Source organism: Porites lutea, chromosome 5 (assembly GCF_958299795.1).
Source record: "Porites lutea chromosome 5, jaPorLute2.1, whole genome shotgun sequence".
In the NCBI taxonomy this organism is placed as follows: Eukaryota; Metazoa; Cnidaria; class Anthozoa; order Scleractinia; family Poritidae; genus Porites; species Porites lutea.
This window is the reverse complement of record NC_133205.1, coordinates 19,967,490-19,982,552: the sequence shown is the minus strand read 5'-3', so window position 1 is coordinate 19,982,552 and position 15,063 is coordinate 19,967,490. Positions and strand designations below refer to the sequence as shown.

The 15,063-nt window shown below is 38.4% G+C and overlaps 1 long non-coding RNA gene across 1 annotated transcript; it reads right to left on the bottom strand.

Moving 5' to 3' along the window:
* Positions 1-6,001: 6,001 nt before the first annotated feature.
* Positions 6,002-11,849, bottom strand: LOC140937546 (uncharacterized). The gene is made up of 3 exons (XR_012165487.1): positions 11,760-11,849; positions 6,951-7,018; positions 6,002-6,145 (listed from the first exon to the last, which is right to left on the bottom strand). It is a non-coding gene; the product is annotated as an uncharacterized lncRNA (long non-coding RNA).
* Between the last annotated feature and the right edge of the window lie 3,214 nt (positions 11,850-15,063).

Genomic DNA, 15,063 nt, shown 5'->3' with positions numbered 1-15,063 from the left:
CAGATGTGATCAGTCGTTATCATGGGACGGCAAGAGTATCGTCTACAGAGGCAGGGTACTGTTTTGCTACGTATTTCTTCACCAGTGTTATATCCATCCTATGTACTGAGCAGCATGCATGTCATAATGTCGAACTTTAAGGTGACTCGACCCAGTATTTTTAAGGGGGTACCATCCTACTTTGAAGCTCTCTGGTATCCCCACCTTTACTTTTATGGTAAGTATAACACATAGAATGGATAACATATAGATCAATCTACAATAAAACATAAAATTTTGGCGATCGGAGTAAATGTCACGTGGTTATAATGCCACGCCCCTTTAAGGTCTGAGTCGAAAATCTGCTGTTGCCAGCATTTTTTCGTGATAATCTCTCGGCTACACATAGTGCGCATTAGTGCCTTGCGCTGAACAGAGTTTCACCAAAATCGCAAAGACCCAATTCGAGAAATTCAGCGGTTTCCAAATTTAGGTCATAATTTATGCGAAAATGATAAGCAAACTTTACACGGATTATATCTAATAAACTATGTGATTCATCTCTGTATTTTGGGCATCCTTATAACAGATGGGTCCTTGCAAGTCAGCAAAACGCTTTAGGGCCTTGTAAATGCGCGCGATTTCGAGCAAAGCAAACATATAGAAATTATAGTTTTCGCTATTTGTTGACGTTTGTCAGCGTTTAAGAGTCAATCTCACGAAAAAAGCATTTTCTTAAAAATTCGTAGTTTTTTTTCCTTCAAATTTTTTCAGGGCCACAATTGATTAACTAACTACCCGGACTCTGAATTTCATGGTCATTGAAAAACTGTGACATTACCTTCTATAAGCCCAAACTTGAGTAAACATTGAAGATTTTTAGCGTTTTGGCTGAGTTTGTGCTTTGGGAGTTGCCTATTGTTTCTAGTCTGTCATTATACAGCATTCTTGTCCAGCACGCGTGCAATGACCACGCTTGACTGACTTCCGAATGCTCATCGAGATATGATAATTTAGTATAAGAAAATAGAAGGGATTCCCGTGGCTTGCATTAAACCTATGAAAAAATGATATTTTTTTTAATAGTAAGTAGATTTAGTGTGTAGCACTTCTTGATTTTTTTTCAAAGGCACAAGAAGCACGAGAATTGATTAAAAATTGTGAGTTAAACCTCTATGTATCACGCGATGGCCTGTCTCACTGTACCAAAATTATCATATTCGGAAGTCAGCCAAGCGTGGTCATTGCACGCGTGCTGGACAAGAATGCTGTATAATGACAGACTAGAAACAATAGACAACTCCCAAAGCACAAACTCAGCCAAAACGCTAAAAATCTTCAATGTTTACTCAAGTTTGGGCTTATAGAAGATAATGTCACAGTTTTTCAATGACCATGAAATTCAGAGTCCGGGTAGTTAGTTAATCAATTGTGGCCCTGAAAAAATTTGAAGGAAAAAAAACTACGAATTTTTAAGAAAATGCTTTTTTCGTGAGATTGACTCTTAAACGCTGACAAACGTCAACAAATAGCGAAAACTATAATTTCTATATGTTTGCTTTGCTCGAAATCGCGCGCATTTACAAGGCCCTAAATTGTTTTGCTGACTTGCAAGGACCCATCTGTTATAAGGATGCCCAAAATACAGAGATGAATCACATAGTTTATTAGATATAATCCGTGTAAAGTTTGCTTATCATTTTCGCATAAATTATGACCTAAATTTGGAAACCGCTGAATTTCTCGAATTGGGTCTTTGCGATTTTGGTGAAACTCTGTTCAGCGCAAGGCACTAATGCGCACTATGTGTAGCCGAGAGATTTTCACGAAAAAATGCCGGCAACAGCAGATTTTCGACTCAGACCTCAAATGGGCGTGGCATTATAACCACGTGACATTTACTCCGATCGCCAAAAATTTTATGTTATATTGTAGATTGATCTATATGTTATCCATTCTATGTGTTAGACTTCCGATAAAAGTAAAGGTGGGGATACCAGAGAGCTTCAAAGTAGGATGGTACCCCCCCAAAAAAACTGGGTCGAGTCACCTTAAACATGGTGTTCAACTGAAAGAATACAGAATATAACGTATTTTTTATTCTACTCTTGGAGAATTATTTTCATAGTCATATTGTTGAAAGTAGTCACGTACTCATGAAACGACCTCATCTGGAAAGATAGACTGCAAAACAGTCCGTATTTTTACGTATTAAAGTACGCGCGAGTAGTCCAACGAAAGGTCTGGAACGAGGCTGAAAACAGAGAGCGAGACTGGGGAGAGACGCTAAAAATACGGACTGTCCGTTTTGCATACGTTAATTTCGTTCGAATTACCCGCTTCTCCCAGCCACGGGCAGTTCCTATTGGCTAAATTTCGATGCAAGCTGTCAACAAGCTGTCAAGTAATGTTTTCAACAAGTCATTCGCGATATTTCGTACCGCACGTGATGAATTGATTTCTAAAGCTTTCGCTGTAAAATGACGGATGTTGATTGCCTGGATTTGCTCGAGCAAGAACTGGGATTTGTTTTAACATCGGAGCAGAAGGAAGCTTTGGAGATGCTGCTCAGGGAAAAGGATGTTTTCTGTGTCCTACCAACAGCCTTATTTATCAGATGTTTCTTCATGCAAAGAGTTCTTCAAGTTCAGTGCAACGGCCGACAGTCATTGTTATCACGCCTGTGTAAAAAAGGGAAATCGGTAGAAAACAAATGACTTTTACCTCATGCAAAAATAATTGTTTTCTTTGTCGAGTAGATTACGCTTTGGAGGAAAACGTTTTCACTGGGCAAATGTGAATTTTGGCCGCTTATTAAATATATTTCATACTGAGAGGTCGTGATACGCATATTGATTTTCTCTGATCGGCATGATTTGCCCACTGATGCAAGAGCATTTTCTTTTTTGGCCTCTTTAGAAATGTAAAGTTCTTCATTGCGGCTGATTAAGGGTTTTAGGTTGTTTAATTTCTCCAAAGTGCCTCCTGGATTTGAATAATTATAAGCCATTTTCTTTCTTTCTTTTTCCTGCAAGGTTTTGTCACGCTAGGCCCAGTTCGTTAGCGTTTTTAGCAGGATGTTTAAATTCTCACGGATAGTGATCTGATTTACAGAGCCAAATCACGAAGAAGTAGATTGGAATGAGGGGATTTACCCATTCTTTTCAATCTAAATAATTGTTCATTGTCAGTTGGCGTGATCAGTTTTTCTCTAATTTGGGAAAGCATCGCAGCCCAGTTTCTAACCTTTGTTCCGCAGGAGAGCAAACTCTTGTGGAGAAAGATTCTCCTTCCTCGAGGACAACGAAAAGTTCGTTTTTCAGTAGATCGGCCAACTTTGGTAATGTTTCTCCATTTCTGGTGGGGGCAAAAAACACATTTTCCGAGCTTACCCATCCACTCATAAAATTGCCGAACTGTGTTTTGAAATTCTACAATTTATCCGAAGCGCTCGGCTCTTTCGGCTTACTCCCGCCTCGAGGAGCAGGCACAGGCTTTTTTTGCTCACTGCCACTTCCACTCATTTTTGATCCTCTACTTTATATACTACATTTCACAGAGAAGCAATGCTAATGCTAGGTTTTTTTTCTCTCGCCTCACACGCCTTACGGGCGTGTGAGGCTCGCGCGCACTTCGCGCTTAAGACTCTTACGCCACGCTTTACCGATTTCTTTACTGATTTTGAGAAAAAAACCGATTGTTTTGCATTCTACTGGAAAGAACATTTTTCTCACTTTCTCTCGGAGAAAGACGTATAATACGGTCGAACATCAGTACTATGCAGTAAAATCTCAGTACCATTTTGTTCAATCCCCGATATCAGGATCTAATAATCTTGAGAGCACAGTTTAAAAAAAAAAAATGCGAAATCGTTAAGAAATTCTGCACTACAGCATAACCCCGAATGAAAGATTGTATAGTGTTCCTAGTCAGACTTAGAGTTTGCTTAACAGCCAAAAAAAAAGGCCGAAATTACCTCTAATTTTGCCTTTTTTATCAATATTAGTTGTATTGTTTGTTTATCAGTTTTCTCAAAAATGCCGCGCACCTCACCTTGACCTCTAAACATCAACTTTGACATCTTACCTGAATGGCAACTTACTTATATTTTTTATTTTATTTTATTTTATTTCATTTTATTTACTTTTTATGAAAGAATCCCTTCTTATTTCAACATACCATTTTGATTTTCAGTAGATAATATCGTGAGCCGGAATCCTGGGGATTGTACAATACCATCAGAGTGGAATGTTATTAATGCGTAGTTTCCAGTGACCAAAACTACCTTTCCACTAAGTTCGCGCCCACAATATGTACCAAGTGTTCTGTTGTCATCATCTACAATCGTCAAATAATCATACCTAGAAGAGAAAAAATATGCTTTTTACGTCTCAAGGGCAGTTAAATTCTTAGAAATAACCCTAACCGCCAAAAGAACATAAAAGCCTTTTATGTTGTCCTGCCTCAACTAATTGCGAGTCGTGCTTTATGGTGGAGTTAAGGAAGCTCCAAACGTTTCTGTGGAATATCAAGCCGCCGATCAAATTCCTTCATTTTATGTTGCACTCGAGTCACTCCCGAGCAGTTGAATTGCCACCGTCTACAAATGCCAATTAACGTTCAATAAGAGGTTTTTATGTTCTCTTGCTTTTGACTTACTTACAGATGACAAAGGCCTGTAAAAGAGATTTAACTCATCTCAACTCACGTAAAAACCTTGAGGCGTGAAGTCTTAATTTGGATTTTAAAAAAGCTATGGCATTTTCCAGATCGAAAACCATATCATTGGTCAGATCTCGGTTTAACCAGTGAAACATCTCTACACCTTTTGAGCCCGCTATCTACGAGCACCAGCAACGAAGTTCGATTTTGTAAATAATAGTTTGAATTTCGTTCATTAGGCTGCGAAACAGCCGACTCCCATCGCTCTCTGCCGCTAGGAACATTTCGAGAGAGAGCCGTCTGCGCCGAAACAACAGAAATACCATACTGATGACGTAAGAGCTGTCACCTGGTCAATGACTAATGAATGCACTGTTTAGGCAGTATTTTAGGACAGGAAAGAATCGAAGAAATCGTAGAAATTATATTTTTTTCGGAAGTAATCTTTCACAAAATATCATGGTTTCTATACATGTTACTCTACTTCAATTTTTTTTTTTTTTTTTTTTTATCCGAGAGCAAATGACACATTTGGAACCCCATTTGGGGGATGGTTTGGCTCCGCGTGATCTATCAGTGCGGGAAGGAGATCGTTAAAATCTTGCCATGGAGTTAAATTGTGCTTAATGTTGGTAGAAAACGCTGTGTTAAGTCAAAGGAATTCTGATGGCTTTTTGTGTTATTCTTTTTACCTAATAATTACTATTTCTTCCCAAATCAAAATTCAAAGTTTTGTTCATTTTCAGCGTCCAATTTTAAGAGTATCAGTGTGTTTTACATCCTTCTTCGGGTTATCATGATCAGTTTCTAAAGCCAGGTCTATCTTTATTTTAAAAAGAGAGGGCTATTCTCATTCGCCGGTGTTTTTCCCGGGGGAATATACTTACCTGTCAGCCTGGATTTTGCCTTATTTCTAGGCCTAATATCACAGATTCGCAAACTTGCAGCGTACAAGCCGAACTTCGGATTTTGTGGGTATGTTTTTACTAGCAAAAATGTTAAGTTTTAGAGTAATAAGTATCGCTTTAAGTTAAGTTCCTAATCTACTCTTACCAAAGCCAAGTCAGTTAAGTGGTTTTCAATTGTTTGTCATCTGTCACGTTAACTTTAAATGGCAAAAGTGAATCTGTACCACGTGACCAAGTTTTCCCTTTTCTTGACGTTTACTGTTCATTACTTCGACAAAAAGGTTAAATAAATTGTTTCACGCCAGTTTTATCCATAAGAATTGCTTTGAGCTGTTTTTACCTGCTATTTTTTATTTGAGATACTCTCAACTTGAATCTCACGTTTGCCGTTTGCAGTTAACGTAACTCTAAATCTCTCTGTTGTTAAAAAATTACTTACCCACACCGAGAATGTAATTCCAGTTCAAAAGTTGCAAAATTGAGCTTCAGTGCCTTTCCTGATGGAATGGAAACGTTGTGCACACAGTGCATATTATTTGGGTATTTTCTTGGAAATCCAGGACTTGTCAAGGTGTTGTTTACCACAGAACCACATCCTACAAAATCAGATTGTAATTCTACACGTCAACTTGTGTTCTATTAATCAATAGAGAACTTTGAGGTGTCGCCCTCAACGTTCTTTTTTCTACGGATTTTGCTTTTTCAATAACTAATTAAAACAAATTTCCTAAATCCCTCTATTTTCCCACTGGTTTAAAAATGCAATGTCGCAAACTTACAGGATATTACCTGAAATCAAATCTGACCTAGGGTGATTGAGCTTTTTAAACACGATAGGTGGATAACGAAAATTGCCACAAAAAAAAACTTAAAGAAGAAAAGTCGCCAGATGTTTGGTAGTTAAACACTAGTTTCTGTTTTCTCCATGTCAACTGATTGGGTGGACGGACAGGAGAAAATAGGGGCGTATAGTATATTCTGCGCGATAAAAATACATGCGAACCCCCATATTAAGAGAGCACAAAAAATGCAGACTCCATAACCGCTTAAGAAGAAGGTGTCCGAACACAGCTTTTTTCATGGAAGATAAGTTATTGCAAGTGTGTAGTTCCATGTTTTGCTAAAGTTCTCCGTATATTCCTGTTAGCATAGTTCACACTGCCAAAATAGAGATCAGACAATGCTTGAAGGACCATGAAGTGGTCGCTTACAAGGTTAAAACCAATGGAAATCATTAAACCGTCAGACCGAAATAGTGTGGTCGCAGTCGCAATTACAGGAGGTGGTCGTTTACTAGAGGTACCAACTGTAAGGCTTTCACTGGGAAAGTTTTGGTGTTTTGTTTACATGGTCGCTTACGAAAGGTAGTCACTCATAGGTTGGACTGTACAATATACTCACTTGGATCAGCACTCTGAGCTGAACTGTAACACAGCATCAGCGATAGCGCAAACACAAACTTCATCCTCCTGTTTAAGTAAAACGTGATGTTAAGGTGTTGTTCAGAAGGGCGCGGGGGAGGAGGGTAAGCAGGATCAATGAGTTTCCCTGTTGCAATTGTTGAATGAACTAATTATTAACTCTTCTTTTCCTTTTTAAATAACTTGGAGGAAAACAATCAGGGGCACCCAACGATGGTTCCCTTCAAAATACGTTGAAAACACTTTCTAGGCTATCCAGAGTACTTTTAGATCTCTAGAAATGCATGCTAAGCGACGCTACAAAATTTGTATCTGTTCAGTCATCCTAGGGGAACTTAAGTCTTTTCGAAATTACAAGGGCTTCAGTATTTTTCTTCCGAAAATTTCGGTGTAATTTAACGTTTTACGAAAGTAAGAATTTTTCTGATTCCTCTCTCCATCACATTTTAGAATCCGAAAATTTTAGGTTTCGCTTTTCTACGAAAAATAGTGCAACCTGAGTAGAAAAATATTAAAAATTAAACTTCTGAAAATGGTAGGGAATGTATTAGAAAAGCTTGGAAAATTGTGCATGAATGGAACGTTCATCTAGAAATTTTTAGCCGTCCTGACGCAAAAGAAAATTTTAGGCAAAATTTGCTTCTCCCAACAGATATTTTACAGAAAACTGTCGTTGGGAGCCCCTGAACAATAGACCTTTTTACCGATACGGCGGCCATATTGAATCAACTCGATTTAAGGAGTATTATAGGATGCCCAGGGGGTATGAGCACATTTCGTTTGTATTTTCGAGCGCTTTTCGGGACATTTTTTTAAGTGGCAAACACAACATCAAAAGGTCCTATGCCTCATGAATGCCTGAAGCTTGAATTATGCTGTGGTACGATTTGCAGTCAAACCCCTACATTTATTATACATGCAGCAATCTTATATTATTTAACACACATAACAAATGTTTGGGGGTTGTATGGAAATCTTACCTACACATTGTGGTGCAGGATCTGTAAAGGTTAATTATTACAGGTCTAAGAGGAAAATATGAGGCTTGGTAAAACCACATAAAAGTAAATAAACTCCACATGAGATTATCATACTGTCGTATTTATTTCAACACCGTTTGCAACATGAAAAACACCATTAACCTTACACAAATAAAGCTTTTACAAGCAAAAATCGTTTTCATGATACACACTCAGTGGTGTTTGTAGTGTTTTAAACTCGCGAGTAACTAATGCGTTAGATCGGTGTTTTGCCAGTCTTTTTTAGAGTAAGAACCTTTCAGAATTCGGCAAAATCCTAGGGTCCATTTTTTTGAAGGTAAGAAAAGACTTCAAAGTATTCAAAAGAGCGTTTTCCGATTAACTTTACTGAGCAGTATTTTTCGCTCGATGGAATGTTGATAATTACAGTTTAATTGAATAGAAAAGATGGTTTTGTAAACTCAACGTTTCCTTCAAAGGCGGATTTTCCCCAGAAATCAAATTCAACTTATGACAAAAAAAAAAAAAAAGAAAATCTTTACGAAATTGTCAAGAAAACTACAGAGAAACGGCGCCTTGCCTCGAGCAACCGGGCCACCATTGTCTGCACTTATTAAAGAACAACACAAGCTGCACAAGAAACCTTTTCCTTGACTTGGCGAGTCGACAGATGAAAACAAAGTTCTTCTTTTCTTCACAGGCTGGGAAGCAGAATTTAAAGTTCTGGCGATTCCATATAACCCATTAGGCCATTGTTTGCGAAAGGGCTTTTTAACTGCGATTTGATTTGCAATGTTTGAAAATTCTGTAAAGATCAAACTTTTACACATACCGATTTTCACACATGAATTGATTCGTCAAAACCGTCAATCAAATTGATTACTGATTTTTAATCTGGTGAACAGTGGCTTTAGGAATATTAACCTCGCCGCGAATATTCCGCTTCTATTCACCTCGCGTTCAAGAATATTAAAGCGCTTAATTGTTAATTGTCCAATGAGAAGCACGGTACAAAATATCAGTCAAAGCAGGAAAAGGTGTTTTCCACATGATCCCTGGTCATGTCCTTGACAAAAATACTGGAAACCTTTATACGTTCTTTTCCTTCCTCTTTCAACAGAAAATACGTCCACACGGTCGCTTGTACGGTCGTCTTTGTAGGACCCGCGTGTTTTGTGTGCAACGCTTATCCGGGCCGCAATGCCACTTGTCCTCTTTCCAACTGTTCAAACAAAAACGATGGTCACGCGGTCGCTTTAACCGATTTCTACCGTTTCTTGTAAAGGATCCGTTTGTGTAGAAGTTTTAACCAGTTTCTATGGTAGGTTCTTCGTTGAAGAAGGACAATTTATCAAGTACACACCCTCCACATCGTCCCTCCACTTCTTCCGGAAATCAACCAGGTTACCGGAAACTGTTTCCGCATGGTCCGCATAGTTCTAAAAATAACTTTTTTGAAATTAAAATATCCCAAAGGCGTGACTGGGAGTGTCCATCTCTGTCCTATTATGGCTCTTGGCTCAAATTATGCCGGGCTAAAATGACACTTCCACCCCACCCCTTCCCTCATAGGCCTGTATCTATTAATAAACATTCCTAGTCTTTCATTTTTGAAAGAATTGTTAGACAATAATTATTCAGTTAAACATTTGCTGAGCAAGCGAAAGGTTGGAAATTGTGAGGCATTGAAAGGCTTACTATATGTCTATCTCCAATGAACTTGGATTATATCAAAATGCACTCGGTACGAGTCTAACGTATCAAGTTAAATATTCCCACTTTTATCAACTTTGTACATTCTAGAGCGTCCCTAAGAGCGAGTTGCTGGCAAAATTTGCATACACCTCTCACAGATTCCAGAAACAGAGGCATTATGCTCCAAAAATATTAGTATTATGCCAGCATTATGCCTGATGCTCCAGATATAGTATTATGCTCAAAATTATGCCGGCATAATCCGACAGACCCTAATCACTATTCATTCCCTCAAGTCATTTAACGTCTGAAAGGCGGACACCAAATATTCATGAATTTAGATAATTTTCTTTTCAAATGATCTCCTGGCTACATTTAATGACACCTTTAATTGGTGCGAAGATCACGGCATATGCCATCAGTTGCACTATACACGAAGTCACTTAATTCAGTTTAAAAGGAAACTATTGGAATAGAAATAGTAACACAAAAAAGGAATTGCTTCGGTCCATGATTATTAATTTCAAAGAAAACGAAAAAAGGGGCGATAAATAAAATAACAACCTTTTTAATTTAGTAATGGTATCCCTGGCAACGCGTATTCTTAAAATGACATACAAAAAGTGGCAAAAAGGCCAATTATAAAATAACAGTCAGTCCGCTAGAAATAAACATCAGCATCTGTTTCGGGTCACATGTATTGTCGCGTGTTCACTTCCGTTTTAATTGTGCTGGTTTTCGCTGCGTTTTCACGCCTTCTTTTCGAACATCTCGCTCTTCAGCTTTTCCTTTTTGATAATGCTTGATGTGGCACAATTTCACCCCTGGTTTGATTTCTTTTTTTTTTTGTCCTTTTATTTGCAATTCATTGTCTTATAATTCTGAGCAAGATTCTGAGAGCTGATTGGCTAACCGAAGTGTATTAATGGCGTTTAGTGCACTATTTTCAGTTTTTTTCACGCGTTGATGATGGCATCTTTTCTCTTCAGCGATGTTCTATAAAAATACTCACAGTTTTTTAACTTTACATTAATTTAAAATGTGATCAAACTTTAATTTGAAATCTTAATATTCAGTTTTGCTTATGTTGCTATTTGAAAATAAAATATATTTCTAAACTTTTTGCAGCTGGGACCATTGTTGTTCAAATAGAAATCGTCGCTTTTGCAATGTAGAGCACTCAGCTTAGTTTAAATATTCAAAGGTTTAGAAACTTGTTGTTCTTGCTCTCTTCTCGGGATGGTAAAAGAGATCGAGAGATCGGCGGAAATAAAGCCGAATGAATGAACCCACAAGATGAGTGTACAAAGACGGAAATCTTATGTTATACTGCGCCTAGTTCGGTTCAACTTCTCCTTTTCTTTACAGCCAGCCTGTCAGTGTTTTTACCGGTAAGGCACTGACTCGGATAAAGGAGAATTTCCACTGTCGCATAATTTTTACGTGCGTACGCACTTAAATTTAACGGGCGTAAAGACAGTGTATGAAAGGTCAGGCGTAAACGTAAAAGTTGAACCGCGCTCAACTTTCACGTTTTACGCGTGGGCTTTCATACATTACCTCTATGTCATTCACGCGCGTAAATTTTACGTGCGTTCGCTCGGAAAAATTACGCGACAGTCTCAACCCTTAACTCAGTACAACATTCAAAAAAAGAGAATAAAATAAATTGAAACCGAGGATATAGAATTGAACAAGTACATGTGCATATTCCCACTTTCCCGAGAAGTTCGCGCGCGAGATTCCTCTGTATATTTGCTCGTGTAGGATATTTACCCGGGATGGCGCGCAGTACTGAAGAACACGGCATTGACACTACAATCAGGGTGAGGTCTACTGTTTATAAGTAACATAACTCGATACAACTTACATTTTTCCCCCTGATTTTTTGGTATTTTCTTTTTATATAAAGGCTATATGCCTATTGTACTTTGCTTTTAAAGTTTAGCATAAACCATTGGCCTTAAACTGTACTACAATCATGAGCTCTAATCAACTTTCACCGGCAGCAACTCTTCCTTTCTTCTCAGTCTTATAATTAATGTCAGACGGACATTTATGAAATAAAATATTCCTTTCCTTTCATGGATAATAGTTTTTTAAGACTCAAATACCTGAAAGATCATACAGCATTAGGAATGTTGATCCTGAGTTTTAGCCGTAGGGAAAGCTTGAAGCTGAAGCAAAAATTTTGTTTTATCAACGGGAACTTCAAATCGTTTCCAGCTGCTGTTTATAACAACTTTGAAAGCTTTAAAAGCGTTTGACTGAAACGAGCATTAAGCAAAGCGTCAAGTAAATTTGGAAATTGAAGGAAATTCACCATATTGATATGGATCGATAATTCCTCAGCAGGCTTTTACAGCGGCATAGACTGAAGCTATTAATTATTTTTGTATCCCTTTTGAAAGGGCAAAAATATAAAATAACCTTTTGAAAAAGAAGAAATACCATTTTACCCCCTGTAGAAAAGCATGACATTTTTCCAAAAGATTTCATGCAGATAAATTTCGCATAATTTATGCATGCATTTTAATAAAATAACAATTTATGTATATTTTTGCAATAATATTGTGTTTTTTGAAGGAAAAAACTAATAAAAGCAGTTTCCTCTGACATCGCAGAGACCGACAATATGCCTCAATTAATGAACGAAGCAAACCTTTTAAAAACTTTATCGTCAATTTGTGGTTCAACTCCCAATATTTACTTAATTCTAACGCATTGATGGGCTCCTGGTGAGACACAAGAATAGGCCATTTTACAGTTATGGATGGAAGCGAGGCTGAGGGTGACCTTGTTTTGATACAAACCTTCCTGCTTTATTATGTAAATCAAGTTATTCTTATGCTAACTAGTATTGTTCAAGAACAATTTCCATAACAAAGCAAAGAAGGTTTGTATCAAAACAAGGTCACCCTCAGCCTCGCTCCCATCCATAACTGTAAAATGGCCTATTGATGACGACCAGGATGTATTCAAACTTATTCAGGGGCAGCGGGTGAGGTGAGAGTAGTTTATCAAATTTTTACACTGCACCCATGTTCATAAAAAATGACGCCTCTTCCGGTACTACTAGGTGCTGATCTAAGGTCAGTTGCATAGATATAACAAATGCACAGTTACAGTCTCAACTTATGCAGTTGCGAAAAAAAAAACTCTGAAAAATCGTGGGCTTGCGCGGATTAACTCTGACTGCGATACCGAGGCAGGGCTCTAACCAATTTGCGTCGGTAAGCCACGTAACTGGGAGCTGATCATTAAATTTGTTCGTATTAAACCCGGGAAAGATGAAGATGAAATGACAAATACATGAATTTCCTATATTGGAACCCCGGAATGAGGAAAAAAAATGCAAGATTATTCCTGTTAAAGACGCAACGTATGCCCGCGAAAAGCTCTGCACCAGTATCGTAGAGGTCATTGTTCGAATTGCAGCAAACGAAAGTATCTAAAACGTCTACCATCCTCGAAAAAGCTATTCCAGTAATACTTTTTCGAACAAAACAAAAGAATAATCACAATTAATCAAACCAAAATTACCAAATTGCCTATTTGTAGAGTGACATGCATGTTTATTTGTTGCTGCTGCCGGAAGAGTCCCTGAACTTTCTTGATTTACTGATACCATATTCAACAATTTCATTCAATGTTAATTCAGGCACAAAGAAAAGTAACAACAACAACAACAAATCCACGACTTGAAGAGGTATTTCAGGTAAATATCAAGTGTAACGGTTTTGTTGGTGTCAGCAGCGAAAAGCGCTATTGTAAGACTAGAGGACACTGAGTGCAGAGGACGAGAATAAACTGCGTCAGGATTAGCTCAGTCGGTAGAAAAAAGTTTGACAGCAGAGCGGGAGACCGTTTGGGTTCGATTCCTGGGGCCGGACCAATACCAAGGGTCTTAAAAAAGGTCATGCCTTTGTCCTAGCTGCAAACGGCTAGACCTTCGTTTGCCCTCGGATGAACACGTATAATATGAAGTCCCGTTTCCAGTGAGTAGGAGACGCAAAAATAGTGCCCCTGCCAAGTATACTTTTGTGCTAAATACATTGACACTGAAATAAAGTGACTGTATTTTTTTTTAATTCACCCCTCTCAGTCATTATGTTCTCTGGACATCATCTTGCTTTCACCTAATCTGGATATAAATCGAGAGTAGCCAATTTTGTCAGTTTCTGTATATTTGATTTCAATTGAAAGCTGTAACGTAAATTAAATTGCGTATCAGTCCTTTCTGAGTAATACATCCAGAATCGCATATCAAACAAGCTTTTAGATCCGCAAGAAACGACCCATCTCTTCTTGTCAAAAGTCAAATGAGAGGTCGCATTAGCGGCAGGACACGCAATACCTTCTGGGTTATCCATCCGTCCTTTTTTCCTTTTTTTTTTCTCGACGGACAAAGCTCACATGCCATGCACAGGCGAGAAAGTCCCCGTGTATTAAAGACCCTTTACCCTTTACCCTCGCCTCAGCAGTAAAGAGTCTTTGATACGCGGAGATTTTTCCCGTTCATTCACTCGACGGCTATGCCATGCTGATGAGCCCCAATAAGGGCGAAACAGCTGTCCATGGCTGCCACTGCCCGGGTTATATGGCTGCGCGCATGCGTGAGTTACTGGCTAGGCGGTGGGTTGGTGTATGTGTGCCCCTTGCTTTAAGTTTGTCTTACAAAAGATATGCAAAAGTAAGCTTTACATGAAGCATTAACCAAACGTCATTTTAAGGAATATTATGGTATTTTCCGCAATGGTTTACTTAGAGCCTCCATATGTGCTGTACCCTTGAGTCAACCCATTCCCGTAAAGAATTATTTTTAGAACAGGCTTTCCCGCGAAATTAATGTGTTTTCGAGGACGTCCGCATATTTCTGTAGTGAGAAAAAATGGCGACGAAAGAGGGAAATTGGCCGACAAGTTTACTTCTTGTTCCATCACCGTAGCTCCTGCCTCTGTTCCTTCCCTTACAACCGAGGAAAGCTGGTTTCGAGTTAATATAAATAATATGTAATTTGGTTTAAAAATATTGCTATACCGTAAACTGCCGCCTATAAGCCCTGGGCTTATACAAGTTCGTAAGGGGTTTTGGGTGGGCTTATAAACGGAGGAGCTTATATCAGGATGGGTTTGTAAACGGACGAAAAAAAAAAACGTTTCGAAATGAGCAACAGCACTGTTGATCGACGTATGATTTAAATTTATTTCTCTTACAATTGAAGCCTTAAAAAGGCAGCAATAAATCGAATTCAGTTAAATTTCAAAACGAAATCAAGACTGTAACTGGGGCTTATATCCGGATGGGCTTATAATCGGATGTATTTTTTTGTTTGCATGTAGGTGGGCCTATAACCGGGGGGGCTTATGAGCGCATTGGCTTATAAGCGGCAGTTTACGGTAAGTTGTCACAAGACAT